The 17,824-nt window shown below is 28.1% G+C and overlaps 1 protein-coding gene across 1 annotated transcript in view; it reads left to right on the top strand.

The window, feature by feature from the left end:
• The first annotated feature begins 642 nt into the window (after nucleotides 1–642).
• Nucleotides 643–17,824, top strand: part of LOC145934695 (protein expanded) — a 33,841-nt gene continuing 16,659 nt past the window's right edge. The window contains exon 1 of the mRNA XM_083035351.1: nucleotides 643–1,171. The gene's annotated coding sequence lies outside the window, so the exon portion shown is untranslated. The remainder of the gene's footprint in view (nucleotides 1,172–17,824) is intronic.

Genomic DNA, 17,824 nt, shown 5'->3' with positions numbered 1-17,824 from the left:
CAATAGGATATACATGAAAAATTATCCAGTTACTTTCTATTTAAAGCATAAAGCAGAATTTAATTCTCATATAAATTATATCTTAAATTTTATAAATTATATAAATTTAATTATTTTTACAATTTATTTTATTAATTTAATTAATAGATTAAATTGAACATTTAAAATTGCTATGTGAGATATAACTACATACAATATAATATGTTATACATTAAATATCATATTTATGAAAAAAAAAATTATAAGTAGCGGATAACACGTCTTATGCATCTGTTATATTCATCGAAAAATATTGAATTTTATTATACTTATATGTTCAAATGGCAAGGAATTGTGCAGATCCTGCTCGATTTCTGCCGCCAATCTGCTGTCAGATTTTGCTTACTAACTATGCTAGCAGAATATCATCAATTGCGGACACAGTGGATAGGAATCTGCTGTAAAGTCATGATTAGATCTGCTGTCATACTGCCGACATGCTGCTAACATTTTGCTATCTGGGTAATTATAAGTTGCAAATCAAATTTAATTCTGACTGGCTCTTTATGAGATGTATAGCGCATACCTACTATCCTGAGTTTAAGCTTGGTGTCGAAGAGTTTGGAGCTGAAACCTGATGGTGGAGCGCAAGCCGGCGCGTTTCCAGTCACTCAGTCACTCGCCGGCCGTCGGTGTAGAATGATCGTTGGCATTTTATCGGTCCCCGTTCACACGTTTTCATGTTACTAAGAACGCTGTAGAGCATCGTTTCTCGTCTGTTTACATAGTGAAGAATGCCATTTGTGACACTGCCGAAAAAATTTCGACACTTAAAATAAAAAAGAAGAAGAAAGTTATTTATCGTCATCTTCTTTACGTCTTGGCGCGTCGAGTTTCGGTGCGATGATCTCTTGCGGGAGTATCGGGAGTTTGTGCGAGAGAGACATAAGTGAGAGAACGAGCAAGAGCTCCACGCCAGAAGGAGTTTCGAAGCGAGCGTGCAAATAAAAAGTTTGTGTTGTGCTATGCTATCATATATATGAATATATATTTGAATCCGTGAGTGTGCTCACCTTCGACTATCTACATTGCGCGGCTTACCTGCTTGCGCGTTCCTCTTATGTCACGTTGGATTACGCGCATCGGAATTCTTCGTACGAAGCTAAATAGGAGAGACGCTGCGAAAGAAAAGGTAAGGCTGATTGTGAGTGAGCGAGCATGTGATATTCCACGCTCGCACGTCCTCGCTTTTCGTTCGAATAAACGGCGTGATGTCGCTGATGTTGCTGTCTTGATTTGTGTATAAATCGCAGCACATAATATGGTATTAATTCATCTTGCGCTTTTGGATATTAATGAAATGTGAAGAGTTGCGTCGATGAATGCACGCATTTTTGCCTCTAATTAATCTCATCTCTGCAATGTGACGTGATATAGCACGTTGCGCGTTTTATTCCCTTTCGCAAACTTATCAAAGAGTTTTCTAATTCGTTCTGATAATACTGGTCAACACTGATTTTGTTGCTAATTATATTAGATCGATTTTAGGGTAACTTTGTCGCTGATTTCCGCGAATATGGCATTGATTTTCCTAGATTGGCTAAAATTTTTAAGATAATGAGTACTCTATGAAAAACATAAAAAATGCAACAACAAAAAATACGTAATAGTCAGACGTAGTCTATCTTCAAATAATAAGGAAACTGTCTCAAATCATACAAATGTATATATATGAAATACCTAATGGCGTTGTATTCGGTAAAATAACATAAAAACAAAATAAGCTGATTCAGATAATCACAATTAATACATAAAAAAATGCTGTTTGTACAATTTTTTTATATATGTCATTAGCAGTGCCGTAACTAGCCTGCATTGCGCCCGGTGCGAGCTCAACATTTTACGCCCCCTCCCTCTTTCCAAGTACTTATAATCCAAAACTGCACTAAAAAGGATTTAGTTTATTTGTTGCAAATAAATATACTTTTTTATTTTTTTATTTGTATATTTATTTAAAAAATTTTTTAAAATTATATTTATTTTTATTTATTATATATATATGTATATATATAAACATATATCATATTTATCATTATTAACATTTTCATTATATATTTATTATATTTATAATAAGAAAATACCAAAAACATAAATTATTTTTTAAAAGTATTAAAATCGGAACATGCACATGGATAATTGATATCCGTAATTATCCTTAAACTAAAAGATTCTGTATATAGTAACTGTAAATAGAAATTCTTTAGTACAAACGAACAATAAAACATTAGATCAGGAAACATTAAACCATTAAAAAAGAAACAATAAATATTACAAAATATCAATTATATCACAATCTTATTTTTTTTTAACTTTGTATCGTCTTGACTGCGCCCCCCTGAAGTTTGCGCCCGGTGCGGGGGCACCGACGGCACCGCCCTAGTTACGGCACTGGTCATCAGGATCACGTTGAAGATAAAAATAATATTAAAAAATAAAAAGGCAGACCAAACCCTGCTGCATATGTCAGCAGCTACAGGTCGTATTGGGGTAAAATCGTAATTTAAGTATCCATTGTCTTCAAAAAACTAGAGCCACTTCGGCAAAACTGTGTTGTCATTTTTGGATTTAACATCTTCAAAATACCTTAAGTTCGTTGAAACATCCTTGGCAACTAAACAACAGTTTATTTTTGTTGATTAATGTAATGTTTAAACACTGACAAAAATATTATGTTAATATTTTTGGAAGATATCATCAGTTGCCGTCAAAAATGAGATATATTGCTTCAATTTACATCAATTAAAAGGAATTTTTGTCATTTTAATAATAATGTAAATTACAATTTTTAATATAAAGCAGATTTTAAAAAATTTTTAATACAAAACAGATGGTTATACGTTATTTTGTAATATAAATGAAATTAAATAATTAAATTACATACATATATGTGTATCATTAAGAAGTTATGCAATCTTTGCTCCGAATTTTTAAATTCTAATTTAAAAATCCTAAGAGATAAATCTTTTATCGCTGCATATAACATTTTAGAAATTACGTGTGTCTTTAATATAAAATTTTTTAAAAGATTGGTATCATAGAATTATTTTCTTAAATTATGTATTTTATCACAAATTTCAAACAAATTTATCATTAGTAAGATAATTGTCATTTTAGGGTGTAATTATATAAAATATCTCTCACACAATAATACGGCCTCGATTTTTTAATTAAATTAAAAATTTACTTTTATATTTAATATCAAGACCTTTTTTGAGTTACAAATTTTAAAATCTTTATTCAACAAAATCATTATATAATAATATTTTTTAAAAATAAAAAAGATTAAATAAAAATAAAAATAAAAATTTATTAAAATAAAATAAGATTTTAAACAAACAAATTTTACACATTTGACATTATCCGTTATTCAACGTTATTAATACATAATACTACATTACTGAATGGAATAAAATGATGTAGTATACAGGGTATCCCGTTGAGACACCAATAATTTTCGAGTTATAAGCGATTAAAAATAAAGGGTTTTTCGCAAACTAAACCTTGTGGAAATAAAATATTAACAAAATCACATTCTTCAATTAATTTCAAGTAGAGTTTATTTTAATAGAATTTTAATTTAAGGCTTAGTTACAAAAATACATGATAGCAAAAATTGGGATCATGCAAAAAATGATAGCCTCCCTCGACATTTTCGCTGAGGAAAAATCGTCTCCAAATGATCCCTGGAATCTACCCTTAAGCGTTGATCCGGTCTTTACGGGACACCCTGTATGTAGACACACACATGACAACGTATCGAACTAGCATGGCCGCATATCGAAGCGATGAACAGCGACGTAGGGGAAATTGCAAGAGCTTTTTGCGATACACACATGGAAAGAGTAAAAGTATCAGCTCAATGATAGCAGAGGAGGAGTGTACTGATAGACACATCTATATAATATTAGACTTAATCGTTACATATTCCCTAGCTTACACATTATATATGAATTCCTGAAAACTATGAATTTATCGTGTAGAACGCATAAGCGGCAGACATAATAACTGATTGGAATGTGGTTGGAATTATAACTTTCTCCGCCTATGGGTTGTTATGTGCTAACTTGGAGAGAGATGTGTAGATTCGATATATATATAAATGCATATATAAAGTATACTATACAGCAAAGTATACAATAAAACTCTAAAGTTTTTATTTACAAGTTTAATGTTTATTAAAAATACTTCTGTCTTTTAGGCTCTTCAATAAATTGCTTTCTAATTTTTGTTTTTGTTGTAATTCTTTTAATTTTATTTTTTTCTTCTTCTAACTTAATGATTTTGATTGATTGTAACATTTGTTAATGTTCATTATTATTCGAATGCTTTACTTTAATAAAAAAAAGGAAGCGATGCAGAAAAAATTAAACGCATATTTCAAATATAAGTGTTTACTTATAGATAAACAAAAAAAAGAAGAAAAATATATCTACATTTCTTAAAATTTTTCTTAAAGAACAAAATTTTTCAAGTTTAAACTGCAAGGAAATATTTTATAAAATTAAGTAATAGTTTTCATTACTTAAATATAAGGTTGCATTTATATTTTAAATTTTTTGTATGCAAGAAATTTTAAAACTTATTATATAAAACAATATACAGAGAATGTATATGGTATTGGCATTCCACGCCAAATCAACGACTTTTTTCCCCGACCATTCTTGATTTGCTTCATTTTTTAAAATGTTTTTGTATTCATTGAAAGTAGCTTCTACGAATTTTTTTAGATTTTTATCTTTATCGATTTCCGAGTTACACATTTAAAAAAAAATTAACAATTTTCGAAAATTTCAAATATTTATAACTTAAAGAAAAATAAAAATATTGTCATTGATAAAGTGGTCATTTTTTTTGCCTTTGAATGTATTTTTCGAAAAAAAATGAAAAAATTTTAAAAAAATTTAAGTGTTTTAATCAATTTTAACCGAAATTCTTTTTTTTCCTCAATGAGACCCCTTCAATTTTTTTCAAAAAAATGTATATTAATCATTCAAATATTTTCGATTTTTTAAGACTACTTTTCGATTTTTTTTCAATTTTTTTTTTCAAAAATCTCACTTTTTGGTGTTTTACACAACTCTGATTTAAAAAAAAGTCTTTACAAAATTAACAGGCATTAAAGTTTTAAGGGTTTTAAGGGTCAGAAAAAAAGAAAATTCAAATATTTTTAATTTTTTTAACATATTGGAATTTTCGTTTTTCTTGACCCTTTAATACTTCGAAATAAATGCCTATTAATTTTGTAAATACTTATTTTTTAAATCAGAGTGGTGTACCAAAAAATGCGATTTTTGAAAAAAAAAATTGAAAAAAAGTCGAAAATATTTGAATCTCCTCTTCGCCAATAGCTCAAAAAAGTTTTTTTTAAGTCTAGAATGATATACATTTTTTTGAAAAAAGTCGAAGGAGTCTCATTGAGGAAAAAAGTATAATTTTGGTTAAAATTGATAAAACGTCATTAAATTTTTTTTTTTAATTTTTTCAATATTTTTTTGAAAAATACATTCAAAGACAAAAAAATGACCACCTTATCAATGACAATATTTTTATTTTTCTTCAAATTATAAATATTTGAATTTTCGAAAATTGTTAAAATCAATTTTTTTTTAAATGTGTAACTCGGAAATCGATAAAGATAAAAATCTAAAAAAATTCATGGAAGCTACTTTCAATGGATACAAAAACATAAAAAAAATTAAGCAAATCAAAAATGGTGGGGGAAAAAGTCATTGATTTGGCGTGGAATGCCCCATATGTAAACTTGTTTAATATTCATCGATATTTGCAGCAATTCTTAAATATGAAAATCTATTTACAATTTTTTATTAACAACAAGTGTAATGAACAGACGCGCGATACACATTCCAATCGATCATTATGTCATGTACAAATTATACATTATGTATTGGGACGACTAGAGAATCGAGTCTAGTAGTCTAGTATATCTACAGATGCTGTGAATATACACAAGCACACATTCCACAGACGCGCATATACGCATGATTGTGGTTTGTGATTTGTTACTATAGTTATTCACACCCGCATATTTGCACTATCGCGTCGTTAAATTCAAATTCGCAAGAAATGTGACGTAAAAAACAAAGTGTTTTATGTAATTTGATTATTCCGAAATATCTTTGTCTATCTTCAATATGGCATGAAAAAATGTATAAAGCGAAAAATATTTATTTAAAAAATTAAAATGTTACGGTCAGTAAATTTTTTAATTAATTATAATTTTGAATTTATTTTTTGTTTGATTTATTAATTATACTTGTATTCAAAATATATTAATTGTAAATGTATCAATAAAAAATTATTTTATAAAAATTATAAATAATTTTTCAATTACAAGAATGATAGAAATAACTGTCAAAAAATATTATTGATAATAATTGTCTTTTCTTTAACTAAATTTATATATTTTTTAATAGTGTTTTATAGTATTTTGTGTAGAATTAAACGCAATGTAAAGATTCTATGTCATAAATCTGTTAGAAAATAATCTTTTTAAAAAATAGATAAAAAAGGAAGTCAAGTTCATTTATCCATAAAAAATTGCGTTGTTTAAAAATTTTATTTTTATGAATTATTATTCAAATTTTTATTTTTCTTGCAAAACAATAGTGCATCTTTAAAATTAAAAATAAAAATTATATTTAAAAATTATATATTGTAGAATATATATTTTTATAATATATATTGTAATATTATAATATATAATGTAGATATAAATATATTGTATATTGTAGAAAATAAATATATATATTGTAGAAAATAAATATATATTGTAGAAAATATATTATATATTATATATTGTAGAATTTACAATTTTTGAAATAAAACATTTTTGAAGATGTAATAAGGTACGCATACATCAATATACTGTATATAATCATATGTATACATGAATTGAAATGATTGAATTAAAAACAAGTATTAAATACAAATCAAAATATTGAATGCAACAAAACTTGACACTGCTATGTAACAATTGATTTCCATATAGTATTAAATTACAGTTAAACTAATAACATAATAAAATTCATTTAATAACATTAATAATTTAAAATAACTTATCACTGATAAAGTAAAGTTATTAATTATTTAATTATTAATTATTATTAATTATTTAATTATTAATTATTATTAATTATTTAATTATTAATTATTATTAATTATTTAATTATTAATTATTATTAATTATCATAATTATATTTAATTATTAATTATTATTAATTATCATAATTATATTTAATTATTAATTATTAATTATTTTCTTCATTATGATAAGCAAAACATATATATGATAAAAGTCTACCGTTCCATTCGGAAGCCATAAAGTAGCGAAAAAGATTCGCTAGTAAGCATTTATCGTGCAATCTCGTTAATTATGTACGACAATAAGTCGTAGCTTAACAAATTGCATTTGCATTACAATTTGTATTTAGTTTTATTCTATTGTAATGCGAATAAATTAGTGTACATATCTGCTGAAAATGAAGATACATAATTCGATAAAAGCTAAGTTAGGTCATAAAAACTTGACTATACCTTGACTATATCTTAACGATTGAGCTTTCTGATAATACTGTATTAGCTTTTGGAAATGATCGTGATTAGATTAGTTAACAAAATAATCTCAAGACTATTTTCGAAAAAATTCTTGAAACTATTTAATTTGAAAAAATCGTTTTGTAAATTCTCAATAATAAATATAGCGCACACTTTTTTATTTTTAATTATATCAATATTTTTTTATATAATTTTTATTATCTCTCAAGAAAATTTAAATATAAAATAATAATATAATAAAAGTATTTTTATACAATTAATTTTTGATGAGCAAATTTGACGCCTTTTTTCTATTTTTTTTAAAGATAAATTAATTCTAATGGATATATCTTTTTAAATATATACTATTTTAAATAAACTAATCTAATACATGAAATCTATTTAAATATAGAAGTATAATATAAACATCTCCAACAATTAAATAATTATAAGTATATATGCGCGCGCGCGCGCGCGCACGCACACACACACACACACACACACACACACACACGCACGCACGCACGCACGCACGCACGCACATGCACACTAGACACACACGAACATATATGTATATATGTATGTATATAATCTTATATAAAAGAATATTATCAATTTTGTTTATATTCTACATTCTTTATTATTCGTGAAGAGTATAGAGAGATATATTTCCAAGATAACTGCAAACGAGTTGTTTATATTGTTTTTACTTTACTGTTCATATTATATATACATATATAATATATTTTATTTTGTATCTCTATTAATAATTGAATCAGATAAAGTGCTCAGATAAAGACTCATCTTCAAATAACATTATATAATATTTTGAAATAACTAGTGTACATTTTACTGAATAACGTGCGTGTGTGTGTGTGTGTGTTTCACTACCACTAAAATGTTTAGAATACCCTATAATTTTTAGAATTATTTTTCTCACAAATACAATTATTTTATTGAAAATATTATATATTTATTTATAAATGTACAATATTTTGTGATAAAGTTTTATAATTAAAACAACAATAAAATTACGCATATTTAAAAAATGTGACATTATGGGAAGAAGTCCACAGAGCTGTACATAAAAAATGTTCTATTTAAATCTAAAGAAGATTTTTGGAAAATTCTATAAGGGTGTGTTCAGATTCCCAACCCAACGACTGGGGTTAAATTGTTTAGAGTTTCGACTGTAACCCGACCAGTTTATTCCGAGTAAGGCTGTGGCTCTGAACGGTCCAAGTTACTTTTTGTGTTAGATAAAGTGGTGGGAGATAAACAAAGATGGATAGTCGAAGAAATACTATTTTTACGGTTATTTATGCGAGTGAACAACTATTCAGATTATTGTTCAGTGAGACGCTGGAAAGTGGTAACGAGGAGGAAGAATTAATTAATTAAATTAATTAATAATTATATATTATTAATTATATTATTATATATTTTTTATTAATTAATTAATTAGAAGTAGTGGCGAGTCAGGTCCGTTTCTACATTTATCTCAGTGATCTCACAATCAGTCATATTTCGGCTTGAATGTATCATTTTCAACAAAACTTGTCAAGCTTGCCGCCAAAATACGCTGAGTAACTTTTTGATCCGCAAAAAATGGCAGGTTGAGAATTCGACTCTAGAGTTAACTCGTTTACTTCAACCACCGATCTGAACGCAGTCTATCGAGTCAAAAAATACTTACTCGGGTGCTATTTGAACGGACTCGGGTTAATATTTCTACTCGGAGTAAGGAATCTGAACGCAGCCTGAAAGATTTACGAGAGCTTTGTACAATATCGGAGCAGAAACTATAGAAAAATTAATCACCAGAATTGTGTATTTTTTATCAGTTCGACATTAAATTAAATCGACATCGAATTCATATTCAGTGACTGAAGAAATTCTTAAGTTTAAATAAGCATAATTGAAAATTCTTCCATAGATGTTCAATAGATTTTTTAGAATTATTTAATTTGCAATAAACCGAATATTTAATTATAAATAAAAAACACGTATAGAATATCAATATAAATGATCATTGAAATATACAGCAAAAAATCCTGTGTTAATAAATAATATACTCTGTGATCTGAGTATATAAATATGCAGATTATTATAGAACGAATTTCTCAACAATTCACATGTGAAAACTAACAATAAGTATTTTACTTTAATAAAAGTAATTAAAACAAAAAACATAATAAAATATACAATTTTGACTGTCGGCGGCGGCTTTATTAGAGAGAAAGAAAAAAAGAATATTTATGATAACAGCAGTTTGGGTGAGGCACTTCACCTGTCTTCAATGTAGACAATTAACTAAACTTTTACGGAAACAAGCGACGAAAATTAATTATTACAGGCATGAGTCCCCCGAATTTAACAATAAAATCGACTTTGAAAAGTTTTGTGTTTTTAATTGTGTTTTTTATTTCGATTAAAAACAAAAGAAATAGATAATTTTGATAATGATGATGATGATGATAATGATGATGAGGATGATGATTGACGACGTTTCTTAAAACTTAGAAAAATTTGCACATTGAAACTTTGCATTGTAAAGAAAAATAATCACTTTGATTATATAAAACAGACCGAAGACATCGATTAAGTCTATTAACAATTAGATCGGCTATGTCCCCGATCAGCTGTCTTTGAGTGAGATTCGATAATCTATGATTACTTTTAACTGGGCGACTCGAGTATTAGATGATCTGTCTCACTGCACTGATTGCTGCATGTGCTTGGTGCAAGGTACTACTGCGCATGCGCGCGTGTCTCTTTATATCAAAATTATCGCAAAAAGATATATAAATCATAACTTAAACGCAAAAAGCTTGCCGCTGCTACACCATCTGTATCAAAGTAACTTGAATAATATAATAAAATATTATTATTAATGATGAACTATTTTATTGATCATTTTTAAATATAATATTTGAAAATTGTTGCAAGTTATGTATCAGATCATCTCTCTCTTTAAATCATCAAACATGTTTTCATTATTATGATAAAAAAATTATGATGTGATAGAGCAATTATGATGTGAAAATCTCTATATATATTAGATACTATAGAAATGTATATATTGTGATTTGTTTTGTCCTTACGTTTTTCTTTTTTGTTAAACTACGTGATTCAACTTTGCAATTAATAGTTCACTATTTATTTAGTGATTACATATTTCGAAAAGTATTTTGTTAATAATATCTTTCTGTTTATATATTATTTTAATTAAAATATGGAGTAGTACCATTTTTTTCAAGCACATATTTCATATATGGTGCATTCCACCTAAAAATAAATTGCTTGGGATTTTTAAAATGATCATGAAACCATGTTATTGCGTAAGATTGAAGGTAAAAAAAAATATATGCCTTGCATCCAAGATATTGGAGGTAAGTCGTTTTAAGAAATTTTTTTTTTACATTTATAGCTAAAATTACAAAATATACAAAATTTTTATAGACATGAATTTTTTAAGATTTGTCTATACTTTTAATATTTTTAGATAAAAAAGTTAATTTTAGTGAGAAAAATTTAATAGTATGAAAAAATCAATTTTTTAAGTAAGTAAATGAAGAATTATATCCACTTTCAAAAATCTAAAAAAATTCTCAATATATATATGTAATAGAATATGTAAAATATATGTATCATAAAAGAAATTTTGGGAAAAATTTACAATAGAATCCACTCGTAAATGAATATTATTTCCAAAACAAAATTGGAATTTTAGTAAAATTTCAGCCAAAAACTCGATAATTTCAAATTTTTTAATTAATCTATTTAGTATTACATAAATAATATGTTTTTAACAAATAATTATGAAATAAAAAATATATAGTTCTGGAGTCTTTGTTTGTGTTTTATATTTTTTAGACTCATTTATTTCTTTTTTTTTGGAAGAAGTTTTGTTTCTTGTCAAAACTAAATTCTTTTAAAATCAGTTGATCTTTGCTCGAATAATCACATGATGTTTTAATGTACCCAGAATAGATTTCGCTAATGCGAATCTTGGTTCCAAAAACTTATTTAATTTGTCGTGATTATTTGTTTTCGAATTAATAATAAATAAAATTGTTCTCTTTCAGATTATTTTTAATCTATATGTGAAATGTTTTAGCATGAAGATTACACTTCCTTACAAATGCGATTTCTTAAAACATATTCACAAATTTAAATAAACAAAACAAATTAATAAATTCTAATATTGGAGAGCTAAATTTACCCGGCTAAATACTGTTATAACTTATAACACACCTTTAAAGCTCTGTATCATTTGACTCTTATTCTCATTTAAAATAGTTGAGCCTTATTGCAATTTAATTTTTTTGAAGAAGAGCAACTACTACTTTAATGAAGAAGATGAAGTAGAGTATAGATAAATTTATCATAGTCATAAATTTTGTTTAAAAATAAAATAAAAATTTTTTTTTTTTTTTTACAAATTAACTGACTACAAAATAGCATGGGTGAAAATTTTTCATTGTCAATCAACTTTGTATAAGAATAAATAAAAAAATAACATAATTTTATTGAAATAATAAATTAAATAAAAATTTATTTGAATATAATTAATTCTTTATAGAAATATATCATTAAATTTAAAAGATCCATGCGTACACATTAGATAATATATCTTTTAATTTATTATTTTAACATTAATTAAATATATTTCATATCTCTTACTTATTTATATCTTATTTACTCACTTATTACATATTGTATCCTCTGACATGGATACAGTGTGTAGTATGCGAGCGAGTGGAATGCAAGCTCCAAAGTGGACTGCTCTTGGCTATTGGCATGCATCATGGAATCCGGCTACCTGGTGAAAGTACCACTGTCTATTTGCACTCTACATCGAAGCGAGTGTGTGTGTGTGTGTGTGTTAAGCATGAACTGAAATGCTATATAGGCATCGTGCGTATGAAGTGTCAATGCACTTTATTGTGTCATCATCGGATTGTTGAGATAACGCGTTATATCCAATAATAATAATCCCATTCGAGAATCAATGATCTATTAATATCCATATTTTTGTGAGTGACACATCGTTATTTTAATACGACACTAAAATATTTTTAAGATGATTCGCGTTTTTAATCGAGGAACAGTCATTGATTGAAAGTGTTCAAAGCAACTAAAATAATACTATTGTGATATGTGATATTAATAAGTATTCGTACAAGTAATTAGTTGAAATTTCAAGAGCAAATAGTATCAGTGATACCGGTACGTTATGTTATCAGTAACGTAACATCAAATCATAGTTCTGTCTAAGAGTATCGTGAAAACAACAATACAAATATTTCTATACAATACATGATTCTCATTCGTTGTCGCGTATATATCTGCAAGTTATAAAGTTTTTTAATGTCTTGTTGTTAACAAAATATTAACAATATGAAATTATATATGTTTACGACTGAAAAAAAAAAAACAGTATGTAGCTCAAGATTTAATGTACAAAGTTCATTCACTCTTATCGCTATGCGATATTTATCTCATATTTAAGTTTTTTTTTATAAGAGTATATAAGGTCTGCAAAGCACAACTAGTAACATTAAAAATGTAATCTATTTTTTTTATCAGTTTAATTTTTTATACAGTTCCAACACAGGTGATTCAGTCTTTGAACTGATTGTTCACTGGAAAATCGACAAGTTACCATGTTGTTCGAATCACCTTTTTACGGATAACAAATTGATGTTAATACGTTGGCTGTTCTTAGAATTGGAAGATTTAGTGAATTCAACATGACAAATATATATAAATACTTATTGTACTTCGTCCCTAGTTTTTCTAGAAATTAACTGCTTCAACAATTGTTGGCAACATGAAGCAATCTCATAGACAGTTAACTATTTTGGTGTATACATACATAAGTCAACTTCCTGCAATATTTAAATTAGATTAATAATTTTGAATTCTTTCTGCATACATATTAAAATAATCTTAAATTGCACACGTGCTTATTGCAAAATATATTTATATTAAATATTAATTTATGAATTTGATATTTTGAACAACATATAGATCATCCTTACTTGTAAATTGCAATTTGAAATAATGATTAAGAGAAAAAAAGGATGTTATTAATCTTTAATAAACACGAAATTTTAAAATATGCTACACTGTATTACTGTATTATCTTTCACGAAGTTAACTTTTATTTATCTAAAACTTAGGACATATGTATAATAGTCATTTGATCTTAGAACATATATCAATTGTATATATATATATACAATACCTTTTTCAACCATGGAAAAATCATAGCAACGACATCAATTCATGCGCATTACGGACGGATTGTTAGTCACTACTTTTTTCTTTCGCACAGATCTTAAATACAGACTTGATACTGAAATCCTCCAGTATACTATCCAAAGTGCGCATGCCGTTAGCGCAACGTTAAAGAGAAAAAAAGTGCATTCCCCTTCTCATTCGCAACGCTCACAAGTATCATCTATCTTTGTTTAACTTTCATTGAACAATAAGGATGACATAATCCCACGTTGCGAACATCAGGTGGAACATACTTTTAAGTCGCAGTGCAATCTTCCATCGCATATATAAGCAGCATATTTTTCTATACAAGTTTTTCTATACGAGTACAGATAAAAAGGGTATATATATAAGTGTATATATAAAGATAAAGTATACATATATAAAAAGGTGCGAGAGTATAAAGAGATAAACACGATGAGATGAAGACGTATTTGAATGAAAATTTTAATATTGAGATTTTAATTCGTAATATCTCTGTTTATATAGTATTCATTAGGCAATAATAAAGGCGTTTTCTTTAATAATTGAGATCCAAGCTATCGATTAAGCCTACTGAGAACTTGATCGGCCGTTGAGATCCGATAATCTGATTGGTGAGGTATTCGCAACTGGACAATTTGCATGTATAGATACAATATGACTTTTGACTGCACGTGACTTGGAGACACACACTATCATCTCCCTTAATATGACGTTTTATATTTACACAGTCAAGTAGGAGATATATTTTACTTTTACGCAATCAGATATGAGATATTAATACATTTACAAATATTTTAACGATTTTCCGTTCTCTCTCTCTCTCTCTCTCTCTCTCTCTCTCTCTCTCTCTCTCTCTCTCTCTCTCTCTCTCTCTCACACACACACACACACACACACACACACACACACACACACACACACACACACACACGCACACACGCACACACACGCACGCACGCACGCACGCACACACGCACGCACGCACACACACACGCACGCACGCACGCACGCGCACACACCACACACACACACACACACACTCGCACGCACGCACGCACGCACGCACGCGCACACACAAATACATGATTAGTGATACATCAACCAAAAGAAAAACTGTCCAAGATTTGTTTCTCATCTTATCAATACTCAATTCTCTCTCTTCCCTTAGTTATACGAGCAACATTGAGACAATAATCTAATTCCTGAATGAATTATTTTGAATAACCCTATATTTTTTAGCGATGTCTAAAATCTCAAGTATCAGTTCGATGATATATTTAAAATAGATATAGAAGAAAATGTAAAAATCGTATCCCCTAAGGTAAATATTAGAGTTGCAATAAAACTATCAAAGAAATGATGAAATTTTTTTATTCATTTGAAACTATATATGGTTCTTTGTCAATGATATACGCTAAACATTAACACAAATTTATCATTGTTTCATATCGTAAATTAAAAATTTTTTAAAAGTAGTATTTGGTTTACAATACCGGTTTGCTAAATTGTACCCATGAGTTTTTAAAACGTACAATAACAATAAAATTAAAAAATTGCAACAAAAATAAAATTTTATTTTCTACAAAAATTCTCAGTCTTTAACAAAACATATTTATAAGAATGTCATATTTATAATCATAAATTCTGTTCAAAAATTTAACAAAAATACTTTTTGTATCACACAAAAATATAAATAAGTATTATCTCAATATAATTATAAAGATATTTTCTTCGGTTGTCCATCTAAATATAAACAAAAAAACTATGCCTAAGTAAATAAGTTTAGTAAATTGTACCAGTATGATATAGGAAAAAGTTAGTGGTACGTTTTACTAAACTTCTATTGCTTTGTCAAAGTGAATAAAAAAATAATCTTAAAACATTTTGGCCAATTTTTCAACGCTTCTATATACTGGATTAAATAAGATGAAAAAATGCTTTAATAATAAGTTTAATTGCTTATCTTTCTCAATGTGATAACTTAGGCACAGGGTGTCGATATTACAAGAAAATCATACAAAATAAATTTATGGACGTCACTCATGAACAGATTGCTTAAGAAGGAAATAAACATTGCTGCATTCGAGTGAGGCTACGATACAACAGCGTTATCACTTTAAAATATTTTAACTCTGTTTAAGAAATACACAGAGATACGATTTAGCATACTTTCCCCTATATTTTTTCATAATAACACAATAATATATTGAACGAGTATATCTTTGTTTCTCTTTTTTTATATCGCATATCTTTAATCGCGACATAAAACAACTCGCGCCAATTTTGTCAACAGTAAATCTAAAAGAGGCGTTATAGGAGCGTCAAGCAGTATCAGCTTTTACAAAAAGCAAGAGGCGAGGAGGAAAGAGCGAGATGGGCGTTTCTCTCGAGCGAGTATTCCAGGTTAATTTTATCGAGCCCTAAAGAGTGCATGGAAGGACCGGCGAAGGATAACGCTAGCGGGTTTCATCGGTTGGACGCTGCTCGAAGCGGATGAAGGACGCCCGCATTCCACGCCGCAACTTGGTATAATACGAAGAATTGGCCGTACAGAAGGAGGAAGCGAGAGATAAAATGAGATGAGAAGAACGGAAAAGAGAGAGAAAAAAAATATGTGTGTGTGCGCGCGTGCGCACGTGTACATGCGTGTGTTTGTATATGTATATGGGGGCGTGTTTTGTGTGTGTATGAAGGAGAGGGGAATATGAAGAGAGCGAAAAGCAGGAAGATAGAGAAAGAAGATAGAAAGACGGCAAAGGAAGAGAAGGAAGCAAGATAAGAAGGTTAGAGAGGAAGAGAAAAGTGATGAAGTTAAAGAAGATAAAAGTCAGAACGGAAGAGAATGAAGGTAAAGAAGAGAGAGAGAGAGAGAAAGATAGGGGGACTCTCTATAGAGGCGAAACAAAGATTCAAGTGGAGAAAAAAAGAAGAGAGACCACAAAAGTGGAAGCAGTTATTCTAGTAGACTCATCTATATCTGTCTTCTTTCTCTTCTCTTCACTACTTCGTTCACTTTTCCTTCGTTTTTTTTCCCTCTATTTTTTTCTCGACTTTTTATTTATTTATTTCTTTTTATATTTTTATACCTTCTCTCTCGCTCGACGATCGCGTGCCGCGTGTCTCCAACGGAAGTAAATCGACATTCTTCTTTTTCTTTCTTTGTATTGGATTTCCGTTCACTATAAGATCCAGTACCACGTGACATTTTACGCTATGCGATATATCTCACAGCTATTGCATATAGCATATATAATTAGCAAGAAAAGGATCGAAAAAAGTGTCCTCCTTCGATTTTAACGAACTTTAGATATAATAGTCTAAGTATATCAAAATAAGAGACACGTAAGTGTTTTCATATACGTTAAAAGGATGAAACACATCTCCTTGAAAAAAATCAGTTTTTATATGTTTCTGGGCTAATACCGTTAAAACAGTGAAATATAAAAAAAAAATCTTTTAATCAAATGTTTTATGATTTTAAAAAATTTATTTTATATAACGATATAGATTTTTCAAACATCGAATTTTGTAAAATATTCTTCTTCGTCTATAATTCACGATTCTGTAAGAGAAAAAAGATAATTTTATAATGTTGCTAAGTATCGTTGACAGTTTTCAATTAATAGGAAAAACTCAAAGACATGTATATTAAAGACAATTACAAATTATAATATCTCTCGACGTAATATTTATTATTTACAAACGTACCGTTAAAGTTAGACAGTGTTTTCATGAGATGGAGCTATATTGAAAAGAAGTGTGATATTTCGGAAGATGGTTTTTTTATCGGTTCGATTTGTATTCAATTCTACGCATTTTTCGTTCAATGATCTGTATTATCAACAAACATTTGACACATCCATGGGCTCTTCTTTATTACCAATCATCACAGACATCACATTACAAGATTTGGAGAGTAGAGCGATTGCGATGCTACCGGTTTATGCTTCTTTTTATG

This window comes from Prenolepis imparis, unplaced genomic scaffold (assembly GCF_030444845.1).
Source record: "Prenolepis imparis isolate NDT839.2.m4 unplaced genomic scaffold, iyPreImpa1.0 SCAF_4, whole genome shotgun sequence".
Classification (NCBI taxonomy): Eukaryota; Metazoa; Arthropoda; class Insecta; order Hymenoptera; family Formicidae; genus Prenolepis; species Prenolepis imparis.
The sequence above is the reverse complement of the archived record's forward strand: the minus strand, read 5'-3'. Positions and strand labels throughout refer to the sequence as shown.